This window comes from Aptenodytes forsteri, unplaced genomic scaffold (assembly GCF_000699145.1).
Source record: "Aptenodytes forsteri isolate BGI_AS27 unplaced genomic scaffold, ASM69914v1 Scaffold309, whole genome shotgun sequence".
NCBI lineage: Eukaryota > Metazoa > Chordata > Aves > Sphenisciformes > Spheniscidae > Aptenodytes > Aptenodytes forsteri.
In genome coordinates, this window is record NW_008795857.1 from 5222056 (window position 1) to 5246122 (window position 24067).

General features: G+C 37.5%; 1 protein-coding gene and 1 long non-coding RNA gene across 2 annotated transcripts in view; one reads left to right on the forward strand and one right to left on the reverse strand.

The window, feature by feature from the left end:
• The window catches only part of BIRC6 (baculoviral IAP repeat containing 6), a 175142-nt gene that overhangs the window by 28879 nt on the left and 122196 nt on the right, over positions 1-24067 (reverse strand). The gene's annotated exons all lie outside the window — the stretch shown is intronic.
• LOC103902689 lies at positions 14939-17418 on the forward strand. Its single transcript, XR_657791.1, has 2 exons — positions 14939-15434; positions 16656-17418. It is a non-coding gene; the product is annotated as an uncharacterized LOC103902689 (long non-coding RNA).

Consider the following 24067-nt stretch of genomic DNA (forward strand, 5'->3'; position numbering starts at 1 on the left):
GGCTATGCCGGTATTTAACCGGTTCAAACAGTGGAGCACGAAGCAGAGCACAAGCTAAAAACTGCTGCTGAACCTGGAGCATGAGCAGCCAGCTGCAGGAGACCTGTAAAACGGCCCCTCACCGGCGGCCGGGAGGCGGCTGTGACAGCCCAGGGCGAGGGAGCAGGGCCGAGAGGCGACAGAGAGCAGCAGGGCAACACCACCACGGGGTGGGCGGCAAGACAATGACAGCAGCGCTCTTGAAGATTGGAATCCCAGTGCTACCACAGAGAGCTGATTTAAAGGATAGTAACAGCAGCATCTTTATTATCACCTTTGGTTTATTAATTGCGGGAATTACAAGTTCTAGAAGGATGAGTAGACATGTCCGAAAAACAGGCCGATGTCATCTTGTCCTTGATAATGAGCAAGGAAGTTCAGTGTAAGCTGTCTGGACAATAGGCGGCATGCCTATGTATTCACAATTCACATCAAAAAAGTATCTCGGGTCTCAATTTTTTCTGTTGCATTTATGAAAAGCAGAAGTCTCAGCAAGGTCACTGCCATTTACTATGGGATGTAGGGATGGCAAACATCTGGAAAACATCTCATGGTTTAGTGGGATAAGGTCTCATCCCTCCCTCCCATTCCTTTGGGTAATAAAGGTCAAGTTTTACTGGAATCACTACAATTCAGTTAGCTTCTTGCCACACTATTTGCAATTTAGAAAGACTGAAGGCTAAACAGGTGAAAAATAGACATTTCATAAAACCAGATCTCCCTTATACGCTAATAACAAGCAGTTCTGATCTGGGAGGGTGGTGGAGGGAAGAAGAGTCTGACTGAAGGTATTTTAAGAAGTCTTGACTGTCAGAAACTGCTGAGCACCCCGTCTTTTGAAAGCTGTGGTCTTTCACAAATGCCTAAAGGTCATGAGATATTAAGGCACCGATCACATTTTTGAAAACTTCTAGATACAGCCTACTTACTCCTGGGAAACAACTGACTGCCATTCAAAGACTGCGCGTGTGATTTCAAAACACTTCAGTTGCTTTCCGCACAACTATTTATTCATCACCAATATAGATATTATTTATTAATCACCAATACAGATATTTCTTACAAAGACCCAAGACCACCCATATGCAATTACAACCTTAATATAAAAAAAAGGCATGTGAGGGCAGGTAGTTTCATAGGATCAAGTTATCACCTTAAATTGCTGTAACACGATAATGGCCCAACTGAGTCTAATACGCCTTTGCTTTCTTTTAATATTATACAATATTCCAAAAAAGAACAGCCAGGCCTAATGGCTCATTAAATAGATAGTACTGAACAGTAATAAATTTTTTTTGCAATTCATTTAACATGCTCAGTACAACTTAACTGGCTATGAATAAGATTATAAAACTTATTTCCATTGCAAAGGCTATTTAAAACGTATCACAAAGAATATGCACATTTATTTTAAAATAAAGGAAATTATTAATATAGCATATCCATTACATCCAAAAATCTTCACACTTTACAGCAGATTAAAGAAACTAATAGAGAAGAATAATTTGTAAGAAAATGATGAAAAGTTGCATCTAATGTGAAGGCCTTCCTACTGTGATTCTCACTGTGACCAAACTAGGAATTCCTACCCCAGAGAGCTTACAAACTTGATGTAAAATAAAACAAAACAGACTCTTGAGGAAAAAAAACAACCACCTTCACTAGTTTTACATACATCACATTGCCAGATGCATACCCTCCCTGCTTCTGTACTACCAGAAAAGCCGTATATCTAATGTGAAGGCCTTCCTACTGTGATTCTCACTGTGACCAAACTAGGAATTCCTACCCCAGAGAGCTTACAAACTTGATGTAAAATAAAACAAAACAGACTCTTGAGGAAAAAAAACAACCACCTTCACTAGTTTTACATACATCACATTGCCAGATGCATACCCTCCCTGCTTCTGTACTACCAGAAAAGCCGTATATAGATGCTCTTGATCTATCTCCTGTACATCAGTTCTCATTTACTAGACTCACTTCATTTCTGGACTTCTTCTTGAATTGCAGTTATTTTAGAGGCCCACAAAAGTACGACTCTTTCAAACCATTTTTTCTTACGTGCAATTTCTTTTTACCTTCCAGTGACCCAAGAGACTCCCTTCAAGCCTCATTTCTTATTTTGTTTTGGATCTATTTTTCTCCTATTTCAGTGAGACTTTATATCTTCCTGGCAAGACAACGGATTGTATTTTGTTAAATATTCGTCCAGAAGTAGCCATCTAACCCTGCCTCTGTTTTAAGTAATGCGAAAGAAAACCACTGACGGTTATGTAGAGCAGCTGCATTTTAAAACTGTTCTGTTCACATCATGCACAAATGCTCAAAATTTACTACAGTGTATCCAAACCTCCCTTGCAAAAACCCCAAGAAAATACCTTTGTATTCCAAGACACCTATTTTTGCTTTTATAGTAATAAAGTTAAATTGATGAGACCGATGTCCTTTAAAGAAGCTAAAAGTAAAATAAGACATTCTCATTACTATGCTACTTACTAAAAAGTTCGAGTCCAGTGTTAAGATCACGACTCGAGTACCACACACACCTGCCACTACATTTTTTTTTTATTTTAATTTACCTTTTTTTACCTCTGAATAATTTTAAAATAATCTTAAAGTTCTGTCAATTTTACACCATTTCTAAAACACGCTTCGTAATTACTGAGGCCATATTTTTGATGCCTCAGTATGTTATTCACAAACCTAAACCCCATAGCCATGATTAAATTAAAGACTTCAGGATCTCATTATCATATTAAAGACTCTCAGTAGCTACAAACGCCGCTGTTCAAAAAAGCTACACAAAGGAAACACTCATTTTGTATTTTTAATTAAAACCTTCAGACACAGTCTTGTGGCCACAGATACTGCCAAGCATGAGTGAGACACACTACCTTTCCAATAGGGCCATGCATCCTTTTTCTAAATATTTTAAAACCGGACCCATTCCTCAGTCCCCCTTTACTGCATCTTTGCAAACATACGATCTATGAATGCAGTCCACGCTGCAGGCAACAGTGTCAGTTCCAAATACGTCATGCTCTACTGCTTCTTGATTTTCTGTTTCAGAATCAACCCAAGGCAAGCCTTTTTTATAATAGGCCTAATTAACACCCTGTGTTCTGCTCTGTTTTGATAGAAAAAAAGATTGCCTGCAGAGTATTGCAAAATCAGATCCCCTTAAGAAAACATTAGCCTTCGAGTAAAAATAAAACAAAAGCTTTCTAAATATTGTCAACTTGTACTAATTTAATTAGCTTGACTTTTTCTTCACTTTTCTTTACAGGAATAATACAAACATTTTCGGAGTACCATTTTGAGTATCAGAAAAAATGGCACCAGAAAAGACTAGTCCCCTCACATAATGAAGCAGGAGAAGGAGGGGTTAAGCCCCCTTACAGGTCATGAGTTACAAATCCTGTGTCAGAGCAGTAAGACAATGCAAGAAGGGTGGGCCTCTGAATTCAACGTGCACAGTGTCAGGCTCCAAGCTGATTATTATTATTGTTCAGATACAGCCTTAAAATTTTGCTCTTCTGATGTCAGCACTGAGCCCATTAGCAGTCCAAAAAACCCGACAAAAAACCAAACCAGATCAAATGTTAGAAAAGGTGAAGAGAAATTAGAAATTACTTAATGAGACTGCATTCAACCATTAGTACCACTTCAACACTATGTGAATTTTTCCCCTTGCTCAAAGACACAGGGCAGAACTGGAAAAGGGACGAGAGGAAGGCGACTAAACCCAAGGTATGGAATGAGCTGCTGTACTATCTAAAATGAAATAAACTAAGACTTTGCAGCCTCAATGACTAATGAAGTGTATGAGAAAGGTTTTTTTTCCAATTATGAGTGGTAAAAAAAGTGAATAGAATTGGACTGATCAATACATGCAAAGGACTAGGCACACCATTAGATGAAATACCGCCACTTGTAAAAGAACACACACTACACAACACATCACTGTTAAGCTTTGGAAAAGCTTAGCACTAAATGCTGAGGCACTAAATATTGTTACAGGTTCAAAAGTAATTGGGTAAATTCATGTAAGCACAGGCCATCAAGGGCTAATAAATGCGGAGACACCACCCCTGGCCATATACCAGCAATACCAGGGCAGCATCTGTAGGTCAGCCCCATTCCTATATTCTCCCATAGGTGTCTGTTATTGTCCACTATTGGTGATAAAGTAATGGGCAACAACCTTGGTCTGTCTTGGCATTGCTAATCTTCTACGTGTCTTCTAGGAAACTTGGAAAAAAAAAAAAGAACAGTTTAACTGCAATATAAAAGGAAAACTGTATTTCAATTACAGAAGCAAAATGCATTGCTCAAGTTAGTTGGTCAGCGTTCTGGATTTAGTGTAGTAATGTGGCTCAAAGGAGCAGACCATTGCTCTTAACTATTTCTGGTTTGCTTATTTGTAAAGAATATTTGATTTTGGTGAAGTTAAGTATTTTCAGGGAAGCTTTGTTTACAAGTAAAGTTGAACAACACTTAAAAACTTGTCACAAATGTATCCCTGAATCCAGAGAAAGCCTTTGCCAGAAAAAGCACGAAGCATTATTTCATTAGGCCGTGTGTATACAGTTGAGTAAACAGAGTTTCCTGTATTTCAAAAGGACAGGGAAAATAAACCCAAACGATATAAAAGACATAAAAATCAAATTGAGCTTTCAAAGTGTAAGTGACTACTAAAACCACGCATGGTCCCCAGTTTTGGAGATACTACTATTTCCATGCCACACTCTAGTCCCTGATAATGGAATCTATTAGAGAGATCACTCTCTGCCATTAAATAGTGTTCCAAATAATCTTGAAAAGGTGCTCAGGTAACGAAGGGATGCTTCTGGGAGGCTACAGAGCCATCTAACGTGGGGGGGTGGGGAATACATTATCAAGTAAGAATAATTAATGAAAACTAAAAATGCAAAATTCTATATTCACTGGTTTTGTTTGTTTGAAAAAATGGCCCAGTAGGCATCGGCGTAGAAAGGATGTGAGCAGAGTACTGCAGATCGAGTTCACACTGCCACGGGATCCAACCCCACTGCAATTTTTAAGAATCTCTCCTCTGAAAGATCGCTGGTTTTACCCAACATCAGTTCTTTAAAACTAATAAAATACGAATAAACACTATTAAAGCATAAAGCTATAACCAAATCATGTTTGTATCCAAATCTAGAAAACAAGTGTAAGGAAGCATCAATGTAAAGCTACAGAATTGCTCTATATTATCCAATAAATACATAATGATATAAAGAAAGGCATAGATAAAAGGAAGATCTAAAAAAAGATGTGAAGAAAGGTATATATAAAGGCATTCAGAGACTGCATGAGAATGAAGTTTTTTGCCTGGTCAAGTGATGAAAAAAAACTTCATTATTAACACAACTCTTTACTATGGCATTTAGTAAGATAAAAAGGACCAATAATTTCTATTTGAGGTAGATGTAATGAAATAAATCTAATATTAAAAGTAAGCTAGAAGTGTCAAATTCATCTTCCACTTAGCCAAGAAAACAAGAAAAATATTTTCTGTAGAGAGAGAAAAAAAAAAAAGATTTAAATACTCTGCAGACAAAACTTTTCTTGAAAAAGCAAAAATAAAACCAAAACAAATCAGGTGCAAGCCCGCCTACCACCTCATGTTAAGTGTCTCAAGTGCAAGCACTCCACAGACTTGAAGGAAAGGTATCGCTGCTCTAAGAACACGAAGCAGGATTTTTAAGGAAGTTAATCTGGCTTTCATCATCCCTGCACTGAAGGAGGGAACAGTGATTTCACTAATTTTGGCAGAGGAGTGGGCAAGCAGCCATCTTGAAATGGTCCTCAGTCTGAGCGTTACCCCTACCAGCCCATAAAACAGTCACTAGTATTTTAGAGTAAGATGGGAATTGAAAATAAGATGGAAACCTGCCGTTTCATTGCACATGCTGCAGAAATCGACATGGAAATTCAAAATTAGGTAATGAGGTTGTGGGTTTTTTTTAAACCCATTACTTCAGCAGATGGAAAATGGCCAAGACTCGGGTCTTCTATTCTTACTGTCAGACTGTCAGCAGAGGATACCAACATTGTTACTGGAATGAAAAGACACGCGGTTCCTGTGCTTCATGGCAAACTTTCCATATGTGTGAGCACACCTACAAGATCATGTCCTCAGGGGAGAGAAAGGAGAATACTTAAGAATCTCATTCTGCCTTAAATATCTAATTATTTCGCTTGGCCAAGGTGGCAGAGCCCCTGTGCATATGCAAAACAGAACCTTTATCACTTTAGCGTATTTTCTATAGTTGGTTGTTTAAATACCAAGATGGGCTTTTGGTAAACATGCAAAGTGCAGGCTGAGGAGAAAAATTCAAGCCTAATAGCCCCCCTGAGTCTAAGTTAAATGAAAGGTAACCCCTTGCACTCACTGCATGTTGAAAGTGCCTTAGAGTGCAAACAGCTATGTGGTAAATCTATCACCAGTTTAACTGACCACCACATATGATGGGGAGACTCATGCCCCAGACTTGTGAAATAGGAGAATTTGCACTTTCCGAGCAACCTCATGCAAGTTCCTGCATCACTTCTTAAAATGGATCACACTGTTATGTTAGAGCATAACAACAAAGACAAAAGAAAATATTCTTTTGCTAATGAGTGGTACTATCTTGAAGTTGTCTCCTCTAGAGAGGACAAGAAGATAGAAATACTAATAGAAAAAGCTAGAGTCATGTGTTGGAATAATCTACCATATATTAACTCTTTCCAGAATAACTCCTTCAGCCACAGAGATCTGTTTCTTTTCACTTGTACTCAATACTATGACTACCCTCAGAGAATAGTAAGAAAGGAAATACTATGAATGGAAAGTGTCTGCATATGAGTATGGGAAATGCCAGCTATATTTACAATATTTTGTTTTCAAAAACAGGAGAGAGAACAAGAACACGAAATAAAAGACAAGTGAGACTGTTACTGCCTGGAATAATGAAGACCTACCACTTGACCAAACAAATGAGACTTTCAACTGCTGAAAATGAAAGCTGGCCCTCACCTCAATGTTCCAGCAAGTTCCTCTTCAAATGCATGCTGAGCTACACGTCTCAGCTGACAAAACTCTTCCCTGAAAGTACAGTGAGCTCCTTCTTACGTGAAGTAAAAATATCTAAAACTAATCCTGGCAATCTGCTCTGTACATGAACAGGAAGAAAGGGATTGCTAGTTTGTTTGGTCAAGAAATTTTTAGCAGCTTATCCAAATGTGCTGTCACTAATTGACAAAGCCACTAATACGGAAAGAGACAAAAAAAAAAAAGAAAATGCATTACTTACAGTCCTGTCAGGAGTCTCTTGTGGGTACCGATAAAACATTTGTGCCGCATTAGCGGTTACTGTATCTTTAGCAACAAGGACCAGGAAGGCATGAGAGTTTAAAAAAAAAGCAGCAGATCGTACATTTCTGCAATATAATATGGAACCGTAGGACATCTAGTATGGTGTCACATTCTCCTCTGATGTCATATTCTCTTCTCAAAAAGGACTGAGTTTGTTGGTAACGAGAGGCATCATTTTTAAAATTAATTCTCAGTGCCTCCAGTAAAATCTGTGAATGTTTGTAGCATGTGGTGCTGCACAGCAATCTATTCCAGACACCCAGCATTCATATTCCCAACCATGATTACCAAGTCTAAATGAAACCATTTGAGATGTACTGTCTGACTAAAGTAAAATAAGAAAAAAATGGGAGGCCCAGTAACATTTACTCTGGAAATTTTGAAAGATGCAATGTGGTATCTCAAATTTTAAAGGGCCTGCTGAATGTCTTTACCAATTACCTTCAGAGGGAAAACCAGTCTAGTACTTACGGATTCCCAATCTTGTCCTACAAGCAGGGATATAGCTACCAGTTTGCTTCCAATTAATGAAGGGAAAAAAGGAACTCCTGGATGAAATGCTTGTGGGCCTTAGCAATCAGATAAATGGACCAGGAAAGCTTAAGGATAAGCTCTCTCCACTTCAAACAAGGCAGAAGCTTTACTGCCATGTGCCTTGAACAGTCACGTCAGTGACCTGTGCTGTTTTCTGTAAATTAAAATAGATATCGCAAGTTGGTGACAGACTACTGGCACAGAGAATTTCATGGAACACTTATGGCCAAAACTAAACACTTTTGAAGACAAATAGCCCCTACCTTTTATTTCTCAAGTGAATAATTCAAAATAAACATACAGAAACTAACTTCAGGAATGAAATGAACACCAGCTGCATCTCACGTACGATTTGTTAGTTTCTATACATCCTTGTATCAAGGATCAGCATCTCGCTGCATTTCTCCTGAAAACTTATTAAAACAGATAACTCATCTCTGGGAGGCAGGAAGGCAAACACCACGGTTTAGTTTCCTTTTACATGAAGCATATTACACAGTGGAGTGCAAGGCATCAAGGTCTGTCAAAAAAGTGTATCTCGCATTAGTACCAGAAGAGTGATGCCTAAGTGGATCCAAAGGGGAATAGTAAAAAAATTACAGGTCCTTGGCAGGCAGATACAAATACATAAGCAGTCTGTTGCTCATGCTTTCAAGGCAGTCATGCTATCCTGTAACCACAGAGGTCCAGAACTTCATAGTGGTCTCCAGATGAGAAAGAATCCTTGTTTACTTATGTCTTCAGGATTGTCCTGTAAAGCACCTTCAGTGGCTTAGTCATCATTTGGAAAAATTACTGTGATTTAAGGCTCATAAAAACAAAGAGACAAAAAAACCCACCCCACTCTTGATTCCAGAGTACTATTTTTCTGAAAAGTACTCTGTATTATTTAGGCAGCAGGACAAAGAATATGTGGGTGAGAAGCAGGAGAAGGGAAAACAAGGTGAGATGCAAGAAGCTCCACTGAAATCTAGCCTTTAACACTCCTATTTCTCACCTGATAATTTCTTGACTCTCTTTCCCACAAAACTCCCTTCCTTCTAGAAAATCTAACATGCACTTTAATTCACTGTGATCAAGTGAGTGGGGCCAGAGGTTGCAAGCTAGTCTGAAGTATGCTCTGTACATGCAGCTGCAAAATCCACCACCAGCTGTGTAAATCAATGAAGAGCTCTCCAGTTAATGGATTTATGTTTAAAAGCCATATAAAACAACGTGCAGTTACAGAAACAAAGATTGAAGCAGAACTTACAGTCTCTCAGTGATCTTTGCTAAATAATAATTTGTTGAAAAAAATACTTCCATTAGCTCTTTGAAATAAGTAAACTTCAGTCTTTAAAGGACTAAGTGCTTAATCTGCCATGCAATCCAGTACCCAATTACAAACTAAATCAAAGCTGTTTCGTTCCTCATAACAACTAGGTTTTTAATTCTCAAAGATCTCAATGCCATGGTGTTTCAATACATACCTCATAGTTACTCCCTATAAATTACAACAAATTTCTGCAACACAGTAGAGCTAGAAGTACAAATTTACAATTTGTTCTTTCATAAATCCTTTCTATTATTAACCACTCAAATGGATAATTGGTTTTGACATTTAAAAAAAATTCCGTTATTTAAGGTCTACTCCAAAAGCACTATCTACTAGGAAACAGTAGTTTCAAATGCTTTGAAAGTACAACAAGCATATATTCATATTCTTCTGCAACAGAAATTAAGAGATTTCATTGGATAATAATTTCATCCTCTTATTCCAGAACTATTTCCAACTCAAGATGATGAACTGGAGGAAAGAGATGTGGCAAGAGGTGCTGGGATGGTGGTATCTTCTAGGTTTCTTTGTTTTGTTTTTTAAGATCAGTCATCTGGAAACTCATATGGACAAGATTTATTCTTTCTCACAAGGTAAGATGCTTTAAGGGCTTTGGAGAAAGAGGAGCTTGTTTCAGTACTGTTGTTCTCTGAGAGCCACCTGTCTGGACTAGGATCAGTTCTCACTACTCTGCTTCCCTTTGCTTGCCCAGTAAGGACCCAATATTCACTTAATGGACTCGTCTAACACAACAAAATTTATGAACATGACAGCTCAAAAACCTGATATTTGAAAGCCCTCATACTCCTCCAGAACCATGCAGCCTACACTCAAACCAATGTGAAGAAATAGTCCTGGATACCTGCTGTCTTTGACAAAAAACCTCTTGAGCCACAGAGGACAGCACTGAATCATGACTGAAGCATTTTAAAGTTACTAACTGCTTTTTAAAGGTACAATACCCATACAAGAGATTCTTTTTGACACCAGCGAAGAAGAGAAAAATGAAGACTGCCTGATGTCCCATGTGAGACTAGAGACTGAAGAAGAGAAAAAAACCTCTCGCCTTTTTTCCATCGTTCCCTCCCACCATATCCAGGTGGTGACCACACACAGTTGGAGCTGAAACCCTCACCTCTAACTCAGGAACATCCATCAGTCACCAACTTCTGAGTTGCTTCAGTTCATCAAGAGAGTGATTAAAATAGTTGCCTCAAAACCAATACGTGACATGTCACTCGACACCCTCCAAAGGCAGATTGGCTCAGTTTTTCCCAAACTCAACTGTCAAACTTACCACTTTTCTTGACAAAATACCGGTGTGCATTCTGAGCATATTCACAGACAATAAAGCAGTGGTTGATCTTGATGGTGCTAAGAGAAGCTGGTGTTGAAAGGGGTGTGGCAGAAGAACCGGTTCTACTCCGTGTCCGTTTAATTGATTTCTTAACACAACTATTTTAAAGCAAGTGTGAGAGACCAGAACAAGTGAATTTCTGGTAAGTGAAGACTGACAGGTGGGAACAAACTAGAAGAACTTCTGTAGTTAGTTATGAGATAATTCTGGATTTTTCCAAGGATATTCTGGGTTGGTAACTAAGTTACAAAATCAGGAAAAAAACCCAGACAATAGCCAAAACACATTGAAATTCCTCAATCAGAAGGAAAACAAGATGTAGACACATAGTTGAAGTGTCAAAATCATCAAGTCAATGCTGAGATGAAACACATGAAAGAGGTGTGAATAAGAATAGTAAGAAATTGAAAAGTAACTTGTGCTGCTAGAGATGAAGGATCTGAGTTCATCTTCTTTTTTCAACAGAAGAGTAAAAAAAATACTTTGAAACCTGGCTCAAACTGGCCATGCCCATCACAGCTGACTCAAGGGCATCACACATCAATCTGTATCATAAAAAACAGGCTAACAGCTCCCACAAAGAAAACAGTAGCTGTGTTCGGGGGGGGGGGGGGGCGGGAGAAGAAAAACTAAGGAAGAAGGTAGGAGCATTGATATCCACTTCTCGCTTATTCTAAGCGAACCAGTTAGTCTTAATTTGTGCATACTATTGCATCTCCCAACAGACACAGCTACACTGTGAAAAAGTGTCAGATCTCATAAAAGAAGTTCGTGGAAGTTGTCAGAGAAGAAAACTAGAATGCATCACCTACAGGATACATGTGCTACTACATTTCAAGTAGTTTCCTGCATCTTAGGGGAAAATGCAGAACAACTACAAGGAAAAACAGTCTTCATGGACAACTGACATTTGAATGATCTTTCGGATTTCATTACAGCATTTTAACCTGAATAGATTTTTTAAGTCTAGACAGCTCTTTACATTTTTCTTTCCATTTTCTCCTTCAAATCTACCTTTACGTTCTGCTTTAACTTGCAATCTTCTTCAGAGCATTCGCTCTCTCTAAGAGCAAACAATATCTGACTCAAAACATGCTATTTTAATGAGAAAATACAGCATATAGAATAATCTCAGAGTACATGAAAATCAAAATTATATAAACCCGTAAAAATACATGAGAAAAAAGAAAACTTACACTTTGGTTAAGAGTTCTTGTTCCTTTTGTAAATGCGATGTTATGGATGTACGACATTAATCCTAGCAGTAGCATATGGCAGGATAATGATCATCTAAGGATCAAGACTGTAAATCGTTGAACTTATACCACTGAGTTTTTACAAGATAGCCTGGCAACTCCCTCTTGAAGTATGAATATCTTTAAAATATGACATACATTTGTATTGCCTAAGGTCTATTCCCATGCAATACAAATGCTCAAACATCAGCAGTAACGAACAGAATGACCTCTAATCAACAGAATTTGTTCTGCTCTTGGGATGCTACATAAATCAGTTACCAAGGAGTTGCCAAAGTCTTACGAAGTGCTTGAAAGCTCTGCCTAGACAGAAGTAACAGAAATATATTTAGGACATTTTTGGATACCAGCATCCAAACCCAAATACTATGTAACCATGTAAAGTTCACCCCAAGACAGGTGGTTTTATTACTGACTTTTATAAAACGTACTCCCAGACTCTAATGCTATTTTACACAAAATATAAAATATCTCCCCATTTTTCCAAATATCATCAAGTATTATGGATAAATCAAGGCCTTTTCAAATCAACCTATATTACTCACTTCACTCGTGAGAAATCTTGCATGAAATTTTCTCTTCATACTGAAGATGCGTTGTAGCTATAAGGAAGTTATTTGTAAATACCAGCTTCCACCCAACATGGATGAGTTCCTCAAGGTCCTGTAATTGAGAAACGTTAAGCCTGACAACCTCTGTCTTTCCCCCTCGCCCCCCAACCAGCAACTCCTGGCCAACACTGACAGCTTGAGCAGCTACCGCCCCATCCCTCTTACTGTGCTGTGCTAGAGATCTATTTTTGGCTGGGTCTGTTTTCCAAACCAGTTCACGCCATGTCCGCCCAGACACGCATATCAATACAATGGAAGGATGGGAGGGGAGAAATGCCACCAAACCAAGGCCCATGGCAAACGTTGAATCTGAATCCCGGTGTGCAGGAGGTGTCGCTCCCCCTCGACTGCGTGCAGAGGGAGCCCAGAGAGATTTGTTTCCCTGGGTTCACCTTAGCCACTGAAGTGCCAGTTGCATCACAACTATGTAAATGGCAGACCACTATGAGACCTCAACCATGGCAATAATCAGGCCAAGAAATATTTTGTGAATCTTTTGCTGCTCTCTGTGGATACATCTTAATTAGCTGGTTATTTGCAGTGGAGCTGCTGAATTTACTTTATTGTCACTATTTATACTTGACAATATTGCGAGAAATTCTTCTGCTGACCTTGAATCTTTATACCTGGTTGTGTTGACAAGGTGACAGATTCCTACCCTCCAAATACATCATTAATCTTTAAATAAAAGAGGCACATTGCACAATTTCCCCCCTTTCACAAAGGAAAGGGTTTGATTTTTAACATGGGAGGGTTAATACAGTACAATGGCTTGAAAATTTGGTTATTGCCAGGTGCTCTCAGCAACATGAATGGTCAGAATACACAGGTGAAAATTTCCCCACCTTTATATCTCCAAATGGATCTAAATGAATGCAGAAATACATTCAAAATACAAACAGAAAACAATTCCAGGAAGAACTGAAGTTGCAGCAGCCTTTTCAGAATAAGGGAAGAGCTTAAAAGGAAAGACCATATACACATATTAGAATATATTTTAAGGAAGCTATGCTGGAGAGATTTAACCTAATTACTTACTTCTTCTAGAGTCAAACAATTTCACTGAGGCAACGTTACTTTCAGGATAAAGGGCAAATCATGTACAAGTACCATACAACTCACGGTACTTCAAACATGGTATTTACCATTAAAATAATACACATGTAAAATATCCAGTTTTGTCCATTACTAAGAAACTAACAAATGTACTCAGACACATTAGAAAAATAATGAGGAAAAAAATGTAATGTGTAAGTAAATTAATTTGAAAATTGAAGTATTTAAAGCAATGATTTTACCCTCTTTTGCTTTCTTAAAAAAAGATTACCGAAAACTGAATTTCAAACAATGCCTTGTAATTTCTAAAATATGCTGTTCTGGAAAGTGATCAAGGTTTCCAGTTACACTCCTGCTGTTTGAATTCAATGTAATTAATTATCTTCTGATTTTTCATATGCATGAGCTTTTTGTACTTTTGAATTCTGAATTGCTCAATATGGCAAGTATTTTTTTTTTTTTTTACAATAAGTTTTCCAATATATGTAATGTTTAGTTGCCTTCATATCAAGAAGCTATGCTATACCAACAAAAACACATTGCATTGGTAGCCCTCATAGAACAAAGTGACTGAATAAAATTATTTGAAACACAGCTACTGGCAGAGGTTATTAAAATTGTGGCTTTTTATCTGAAGAGACTGGGACGAAGCGAAGACTTCGCCCAGCACCCCGCCCTTTCCAATAGGGCAGGCAAAAAATACCTCTCTGATTTACCTAGGAAAAAATGGAGTTACTGCTTGCCGTGAAATAAGAACAGGAGTATTTTTCTTTAAGTCTGTGTTTTCATTAATTACACACTAACCTGCATTCTTTGGGTGGCAAATAAAATGAGGAAAAGCGTTAGAAGTAGTATTTCCCATAGAAACAATTGCCTGTCAAAGCAAGCGTAAAAAGACAAAAGGCAGAAACACTGTTTCAGCTTGAATGCCTTAATGTCACCATTTGTCATGCAGCACTTCCTCAGAAAACCCCGAAGTACAGTTAACTCTACTCCTCTTTACACCGCACACTTTCTCCGTTGGTACAGGATTAAAATGTTCCGGGCCTGACAATGAAACAGCAGAGCCATCGCACATTGTTATGCAACTCACTGTCTGCAAGGGTGGCTTGTAGCTCCTTCTTTATTCAGCAAGTGCCAAGTGCATGTTTAATCAATGTCACAGCTCACCACAGTGTGCAACTAAAGCCACTGTCATTCCTCTCTTCAGATTTGCCTGGCTAAGTTATGCAATGCTCTGAAGAATATCTTGGAATTCTTTCCAGAGGCTCTGAATGCAGGTGTGTGACGGCGTTCACACTATTGCCAGTAAAGCAGACTTCTTTTCATCCTTTTTCAGGCTGGACTAAAATTACATACTGTGACTGCACGTAGTTCGCTGCATTTGGAATTACAGCATGTCAACGTGAGAAAGCCTCTTCAGACGGCTGCCACAAAGAGTAAATCAAAGGCTGGGTTTTTCTGAAGTCTTAATAAATAACTAAGTGTAACTGAATAAAACCAGGAGCTGTTCGTATTTTTTTTTTTAAAGGCAAAACCAAACAGCATGCATTTCATTGCTCTGCATCATCTAAGGAAAAAAATCCTCAATTTTAATGAGAATTAGTCAACAGTGAGGATCATTACCAGAAAGGGTTTTACTGTTTTTCAACTACACTTGCTTCAGTGGATTACTGAGAGAGAAGGCCAGTCATTTGGAAGGTTCTGTAACATTATTATCCTCACCGATAAACTTCTTCATCAAGGAACTGTTCATGCTCCTATCTGGTCTGTCTGAACGAGGAGAGCAGCCCCTTCATGAAGATAAAAGCCTGGTTTGCCACTGAATCGACAAGCAAGAAGCATGTCTGATGACATTTTATTCCTGATGCAATGTAGGGTAAGAAACATCATATTTTTTTTACCTTTCTGTGGGATATGCTCTGAGCTGATGGCTTTAATTAGACTCACAGCAGAAATACGTTCATCTCCAATGATTAAAGATGTTTGCCAGGACAGAAAAATGCTATTGCACTATAAAATGCGACTGCAAATTTTCAGTAAATTGGGGTTATCTGAACTAGTAGAAATCCCAATCAAATTTTTGTTTAAGGTCGGAAATTTCTCTCCAATAAGGCTAAAACAGCATAGCAGATTACATATAATATCAACATCTCAGCCACCAATGAATATAATTTTACAGGGAATATGTTTCTAGAGGATACTTGACTGTAAATTAAGAGTATAACAGCAGCTAAGTAATAGAGACGACCTGTCAACCTCACTTTTGCAACAAAAAAGGTAATAAATCATACACGCATCTGTAAATATCTATCTCAAGTCCTTATATTGCATAGAATTTTGTTACTACAAAAGTACTACTGTCCTTTGGCATACTGCAATAATAAGCATATATAATAATAACAACAATCTTTATATTTGAAGAGAGACATTTTCTGTTCAGTGTTTACTGTTGCATGGATGTCCAAAAGCTGATCTATTAAACAAGTAAAAGGATAAGATCTCACCTGCAATTGCCTACTTAGGGCTCACTGGTCAAAAGAGACTGCGATACTGTATTAAGGAGGCATATTTTCCATGTTCGAAAACAGCAGACATGAATATTTTCAACTGTTTTTGTACTGTGACAGTTAAATATTTAACAACAGCTGAAAATTCACATAATCTCCCGAGGCATTTCAGAGTATTTGACAATGCTCACATATCTCCTTTCATCAATTTGATGTTTCTTAAGGAAACAAATTAGCAGGCTAAAGACAAATTTTAAATTTCTTTTATAATAAAGCATGTAAATGGGCTTCAAGCATCAAGCTATTTTTCACTCCTTCTACCAAATCTGTACATACAGAACAGCTACTTTTAACATGGTTAATTGGCTTCAAGCATCAAGCTATTTTTCACTCCTTCTACCAAATCTGTACATACAGAACAGCTACTTTTAACATGGACACGTTCATACGAAAAGAAAACAAAACACGAATACAACTCAATAAACAGAGCATTAAGAAATATTGTGTAAAGAACTACAGAATTGTTTTTAAAAAGATCCAAGCTTGCATGTTTGTCAGACCAGATTTACCATTTGCTTTCTTTCTTCTAGCTAGCTGCCAGAATATTGGTGAAGGTATTTGCAGGAAAAATGGGGACCTCTGCCATCAGAACACTGGAAGATGTAAAAAGGCAAGAGGAGAAAGAGGAAAAAGAAGAATCTATTTTAGCACTGCTTGGGATTATTGGAACTGTACTCAATTTATTTGTTATTGTTTTTGTGTACATCTACACTACACTTTGACGACATTTTTGAACATCAATTGCACAGCACACAGTGCAAAGACCAGCGATGGTAAGAATGATTTCTAAATTTAAAGCAAAAGAAAACATTGTCTGAAAAGATTATCAAAAACATTCCAGGGCAAAGTGTCTGGCTAAGGGCGCCGCATCAAGGACTGCTAAATCTATCTGCGAGCCCAGCTAGGGTGCTAAATTACGTAAACGAAGGCAGAGGATATTCAACTTCTCATTCATAACAGATGAAATTCAAATAGCAGAAAGAGAGATGGCATTGTTTTATTGCCAGCAAACATGCAAGACACAAGAAATGTAAGCAAACACTGAAAACAATCAAGAACATAGAAAGAGATTAATTAAATATAGAAATACATATAAAGCAAGCCCCATGACGCTTTCTATGGCTTTGTGCAATATGTCTCTTCATAGCTGAGACCAGAAAACAGACAAAAGGGTTTTATTTTTAGATCACTGTAATTTAGGCTTGTAACTTACACTAATGTATAAGTGTGGAAACAGGAACACTGTTATACCAAAAATTGTAATATTATAAATAAAATTTTAACTATTGACTATATTCTGCAGCATTTTTGTTAGTCTTGTGGAAAGCTAAAAAAGGTTACATTTTCTTGCCTTTACTGAATCTGTATTTGAAATCATGCTATGCTGACAATGTGCTTTTCTAATTAAAAATCCTTTAAAGTGGTGTGAAAAAATAAAGAATAGTTTCAGTACTTCTTTTAAGAAATATTAATAATTACTATGATACACTAATACATATTCTCCAAATGAAAAGAAAAATCTTAAATTACATTTTCTGTATCGCCATTTTTAGAATGTGTTTAACATAAGTCAGAAACAACATGTTTTCATCCTGATGCTTATTTTCAGGTAAAATAAAACATATCACACAAGGATTCATGGTGTTGCATGGAAAACAGGTTTAATATCTTTGCCCAGAAGAGTGTACTCTCTCTTTCTGGACCAGGTCCTGCAGACATTTTCCCTTTTTGTACCATTTATGATTGAGGCCCAGAATTGCAACTCTTATGCATACTTCATGGAACATGCAATTAGACTACTGAAATTGATTAAACTATTTCCACGTTTTAAATTAAACCTATGTATGTCTTTGAATTAGATCCAAAGCTGCAGACAGTCGGAGGTCACAGAAGCTTTTATACACATGAATATATCTCGCATATATCTTCTAATAGAAAAGCTACTTTTGAAGGCTTAGGATTAAAAACACAGTAGAAAAACAACACAAAAAAAAAAAGGCATCACTGATTTTAATAAATACTGTTCTTAGTATTACATGTGCCACAGAGGAAGAATGGAGGAGCTGCATTTCTGCAAATCAGCTCAGTTCTTTCTCCTAGGCTGCAAAGCTACATCCAGTCCTTCCATAAAATGAGAAGCAAAGAAATACATCTCTTGTACAGGTGATAGCTTATTACTATATAGAACTTCATAACCGCTAAACCAACTGAGCCTTTGGAAGGCACTTCGAAACAAGCACATGCATAAAATAAGGTCAGAGATCTACAACAGAATGAATTTGGCAATGGTATTTCAGTCAGTTGCAGAAACTATACTGTAACACACCGATTTATGGACGAATGAGGTGGAAGATGGTATATTCTGGTTTTGCCACTCTGAGTCAATACTGGCTCATCCGGAAGAAATGATAAACAGAGCTGAGGCTGCACGGGAAGGAAACACGTGCAGACAAGAAAATTTATTCGCTATCCATAGTCTACAGCAAATCTCTAGTATTGTATACTCATTTTCAGTATATGAAGCACCAAAGCATTCTGTAAAACTAAGCTACGTTCTAGAGAAATTATGCAGGTTATTCATGTTTATTTAAGACTATAGAATAGAGTCAATACATTATTAAATTTTTCAATGTACTTCTTATATCTACATGCTTATGGATATTATTACCTTAATCTCATAATACAAGGATATTTGAGATGGTTCTTAAAATGAGAGGTTACAAGAACCTGAAAACTGAACAGAAATATCAAATTCGGGTAGAAATTACTGCTGTTTATTTTGATCCTGAAGTTATTTAAAACTTGTCAATTCTGTGAAATAAACAAACAATTTTATTTTATGTCATTTCAGTGCATAGCTCTGTTCTCGAAATTATGTATCAACTAGTACTCCAGCACTGGAGTGAGACACTGCACCTTTTTTTGTAAACACTTCAACAGCAAAACAGATAAAAAGCAATCCCAAAGTTATAACCAAATGTGGCAAAGATTCAGCATCATTCTTTTACCAATGAATGAGTTCATTAACATCAACGAAAACTAGTGGAATTTTTAATTTTGGTAATTATATACTCTCTATCTAAACTGCCTTTGTACTTCTAATTTCGCTTATAGCAAAAGGCTTTGACCCTTTGAAGGAAGTCACAGGGTAACATTATCATTAGAGATTGCCCCGGCCTATGAGTTATATTTTGTTTTAAAACAGAAGTCTGATAACCTCTCTTAACAGGTAATACTTGCGTTCTATACTCATGCGGACCTAAGTCTAACTTCAGTTAAATGAGCTCCAACATACAGCTCTGGCGCTTACACATTTAATCCAATATATGCATAAGAATCTCAACAACAAAAAATATCTTAACAGCAACTACCTCTTATTAGAGACAGTAAAAAGTCAATAGTCTAGGGAAAAGCAGAATTTCAACATTTACACTACAGTAGTACCTTCGCATCTTCAGTAATGAATGAATAAAGATGTAGTACTCTTAGCTGAATGAGCTCAGTGTATCAACTTCAGAGACCTGTAAGGGAATACAAGCTTCCCCGAAGTACTCAGCATACTCAGTCCAGTGGAACTGGACTACTTTGCAAAAACTAAAGCAACACCATATAATGCCTTGAGAATAAGTATGATTAATAGAAAAGAAATATTCTAACTTCAGCAGGCAATCTAGTGTAGTTCAAGCTCTGAGGTAAGGAGGCGAGGCCTGAAAAGTATGACTTTAACGGACTCAGCTAACAAAGGTATATCAAAAGAGGCAGAAAAGAGATTCAGTACGTTCACCTTCAACAGATTTGCCCATAGTACTTCCTAAATAAAGTTCACAATGAGGTATTTGGCAGCGGGATGAAGCAGCACAACTGTTAATGAATCCACAAGTCCAGGGTGCGACAGTACTTGGTAAACTATGAAAGGTGCATTAAAAGCAAATATTGGACTCTTACAAAGTGGAACATGCTGGTCAGTAAACAAAATTCTTTTAGTAAAGCCCTCACACAGAAATGCATCATCTCTTCTCAGCAGTCAAACCCAAGGAAGCCTGAGCTAATGTACCACCACAAGCTATGCTGACCACATCACACGCAGTCTTTTTTCCGCCAAAGAAGAAAGGGTGGCTAAGAGGGGGGCACGTGAAGAAAGAGCTGCAAGAAAACCCCAGCTAAAATCACAACATCACCTGATTCCTGTAAGCCTGGGAATTGAAGCAAAGAGAGTTCAGGCAGAATTCTGCAACTTGCTATGAGGTATTCTTCCGAGGAAGAGGTGGTACCAAACCTCTGTCACTCTTCAGCTTTCAACAAGATTAAGTCATCTCAGGGTTTGCTAGATCCTAGTTTAGGGACAAACTAGTACAACTACATTTTTAAGCAAGAAGAGTCTACCTAATATTGTGGTATCACTGATAAATCCCAGCTTCAGTGGGCTTTTTACTGTCCAAGCCTGTAACAAAATATACAGTCCCTGTCCTAAAAGTCACTTGATTTTCCTTCTATTTCATGATTCCCTTCCACTGCCTTCTCTCTATAAACATTGTTAGCTACAGAGACTATTACTACTACTGCTTTCTTCTCTCCCACTTGTAAATACTAGCTTGCATTAGTCTTCATAAACCTAGGTCCATCAGTCAAGTAACTCTTACTTTTATCAGCAAAATCTAGATCAAGATAGCCATGTACTCTAGTTAGAACCTGACAGTCACATGTTTGCTAGGAACCTCTTGTTGCATGGCACAAATTTTATTGTTGTGCATTTTGTTCAAGGAGAGAAATGTTCACATATTTGAAAGAGTTCTTACAGTGGTAATTCTTTCAAATGAAATGTGCTGTACACAAGACAGCAGCGAAAAGGTTTTCCATGGCAGATTTTGGTGTGAAACGTGCATAAATGCTCAGCAATTAATACACGTGAGATGTTCCATTATACAGAAGTTAAGAATGACACAAATTTTACCAATGTAAACATGAATTAAGAACTTAGGAATAAACACAAATGTTAAAAAAAAATCTCACCATGTTACAAAGATAAACTTTTTTCATTTATAAAATGAAAGATAATAAAAGCCACAGTAATGCTATACCAAGATACGAAACAAACACAGGAAAAAACGATCAAGAAACAGGGTGAGGATTACAGCACTATTGCTCCTTGTGATTAGAGCTATGATCTATCTTCCATAATAAGGAAAGTCCTTCATAGACAGATAAACCTTCTTCCTCTACAAGAAAAAAGCAATTATGGAAATTAATGAAAGTGGTCAGTTCACAATTTTCAAGGACTTCACAATCACCTTGCTCTGATGCAGATGAAGCTGCAGAATGTGTCAGAGCAATCTGGTTTGTAAAGATCTGCTTCAAGGTGAGGTTTCTAAAAGATTAAATAATAGTGAGCGCTCCTTACCTGATCAATATTACTTTTATCTAGAACAATCTAGGTAACAATCTAGTCCATATATGTTTTGGGCAAATTGAGCAGGGATGGCAAAACATATTTAAGCAACAAAAAACCTAGATAAATTTCTGTGACAAAGGCCAATTTTATATTCTGACACTGGAATTGTCCAAGAATTTTGCCAAAACAACTTTGCAAGCAGGATGTATCATACCTGTCGCTAACTGAACATGTTTAAACCAAATACAAAATTCTCATCAATACCAAAATAGTTACTATCTTGTATCACCATAGTGGTATTAGCCTACCATGCAATAAAGGGAAACAGCACATCCAGCAGCTTCACTGCATATTGTATTTCTTTACAGAAAACTTTTCCCACATAATTTTATGCATATGGCAGGTATGTAATATGTGAAGATCACTTTTATTGCAACTGTTTACAGCAAAACCAAAAATCTAGTAGATGAATAGGTTAGCAGAATAGAGCATAAGGGTAACCTTTAACTGGTACCACTAGCATCCTTTCAAGTCTGAGAAAGTTACGAGTTGCTGAAAATTGTTATTTTCTGTCAGCATTGTGCTGGGCACGGCTTGTACCTGCTGGGGTGCCAGAACCTGGGAACGCTCTATTAACATTCTGTATGCAGCGTCCTAATTTCTCAGTCCAGCATGTCACAGAAAGAATGCAGTTAACCTGCTTCTTCCACATGAAAGTAGGTTTTGATAGCAGAAGGTACGCTGGTCTGAAAACTAGAAGACCATGTACATGAGTGTTATTAATAACACTGTTCCCTTTCCTGCTCCCCCTGAGTAGGCATTCAGCCCTATTGGTGAAGGGAATTTTTCAGTCTTACGAGCATCATACCACAGCTTAACATAGCTCCAGAGCTTCTCAACCTGTGTGTCTCTTACGACAGCCAGGCTCTGTCAGCTATGTCTCCTGACACTCTGTTAGTGACACCGAGAGCCCCAGCATCACCTGCAACTCAGACTCATTAATGTGAGAATTATCTGTCTGCTTTTGAACTAAAAGTAATTACTGCATTGGAAATATGCCTGGCTATCACTAAGACAAACTATTTTCAGGAACTCCTTTAAAACTAAATGCATCTGACTCAAATATTCATGAAGAGAAGACTTCGTTTCCAGAAGTCATGCCTTCCTGCACATTGCCCTCTCATACTGATATCCTATTACATTTTCAAAGACAAGCTTGACTGATATAAGCCTGAAAAGCTATTTTTTTTTAATCCAGAACAACATTGTTAGTTATAGTTTTATGTATGGAATTTTGAACAAATACAGCAGGAAGCATTCAAGACTATCACTTGGATCAATTTATTAAGCATAATGACGCTGCTACATTAAGAGCTATAGATCCATTTATGAAAAAGCAGGAAGCATCTGCTTTGTTCACTCTACTAATTTTTATTTCACAAGCACAACATATGAACATCCCCTGCCAACCACAAATAACAGTGGTTATTTGTCCAGCAGTGGAAAACATACCTAAAATGAAGATTTCCCACTGAAACTTTGCCTTTTCTTTGTACTTTGGGAAAACAAATGGTCCCTGAAAGCCAAACTAGTCTGAACTTCTCTCTACCAGCTACATTATCTCATCTCTTCTATCAGTATCTGACTGTTCTTCCCCAGTTAAAGGTGACTTATACAGACAGATACGTTTTTCTATGGAAAACAGCAAAAAACAATTTCAACAGCTGCGATTCATCTATAACTCAGAACTAACAGCTTCATCCTTTAGATAACACAGCATTTTTGCCAGGTCTTTCGGTGACTTTTCCTTTCTACCTCAACAAAGAAGAATTTATGAGTATCTGTTAGAAAGATTACTTTATTGTTTTACTTTATCATTTACTTAACTGTTTTACATTAGATTTTCATTTGCAATTATAAGCCTGGTGTATAAGCTACAGACTTCATTTTCCTCACTGCAATATGTGCAAAATAGAACCAACAAATTCATTGCCAAATTAGGGAGAGGTGTCAAACGGTGGACTGGCAAGTGAAACATCTTCATATTTTTATTTTTACTATAAGGCCCCAGCAGACTTTTTGAACTACTTCCATTCCATCATACAAGATTATGTAATGCCCTAGTTACCACAGATTAAAAGAGCCACGTTCTTGTTTTAGTCCTATGTAGCTTTGCAAATACTTAAGACACAGATGATTTCTCTTTTACCCCGCAGACAAAATATACTGTGTAATTCAACAAGAAGCTATGACACTGTTTCAAGAAATTCACATCACCACACCCTACAACTCACATTCAAGAGAACCACAGTAATGTGACAAGACATTTAGCAGTTACTCCAAAAACGGGGCAAGCAAAATAAGGGTCCAAACCCAAATTATTCAGATTTGGAACAACTCCTTCTGCTACCCAGGGACTAAATCCATCCTTACAAAGCAACTAAACAAAAATTCAACCTAAGGCTAAGGCAGTGTTTAAAAACTTCAGGCTGACAGTTATCTGAAGAAAAAATGCTTATCTATATCTTTATACTAAAGCCTGTCATCTCGTGA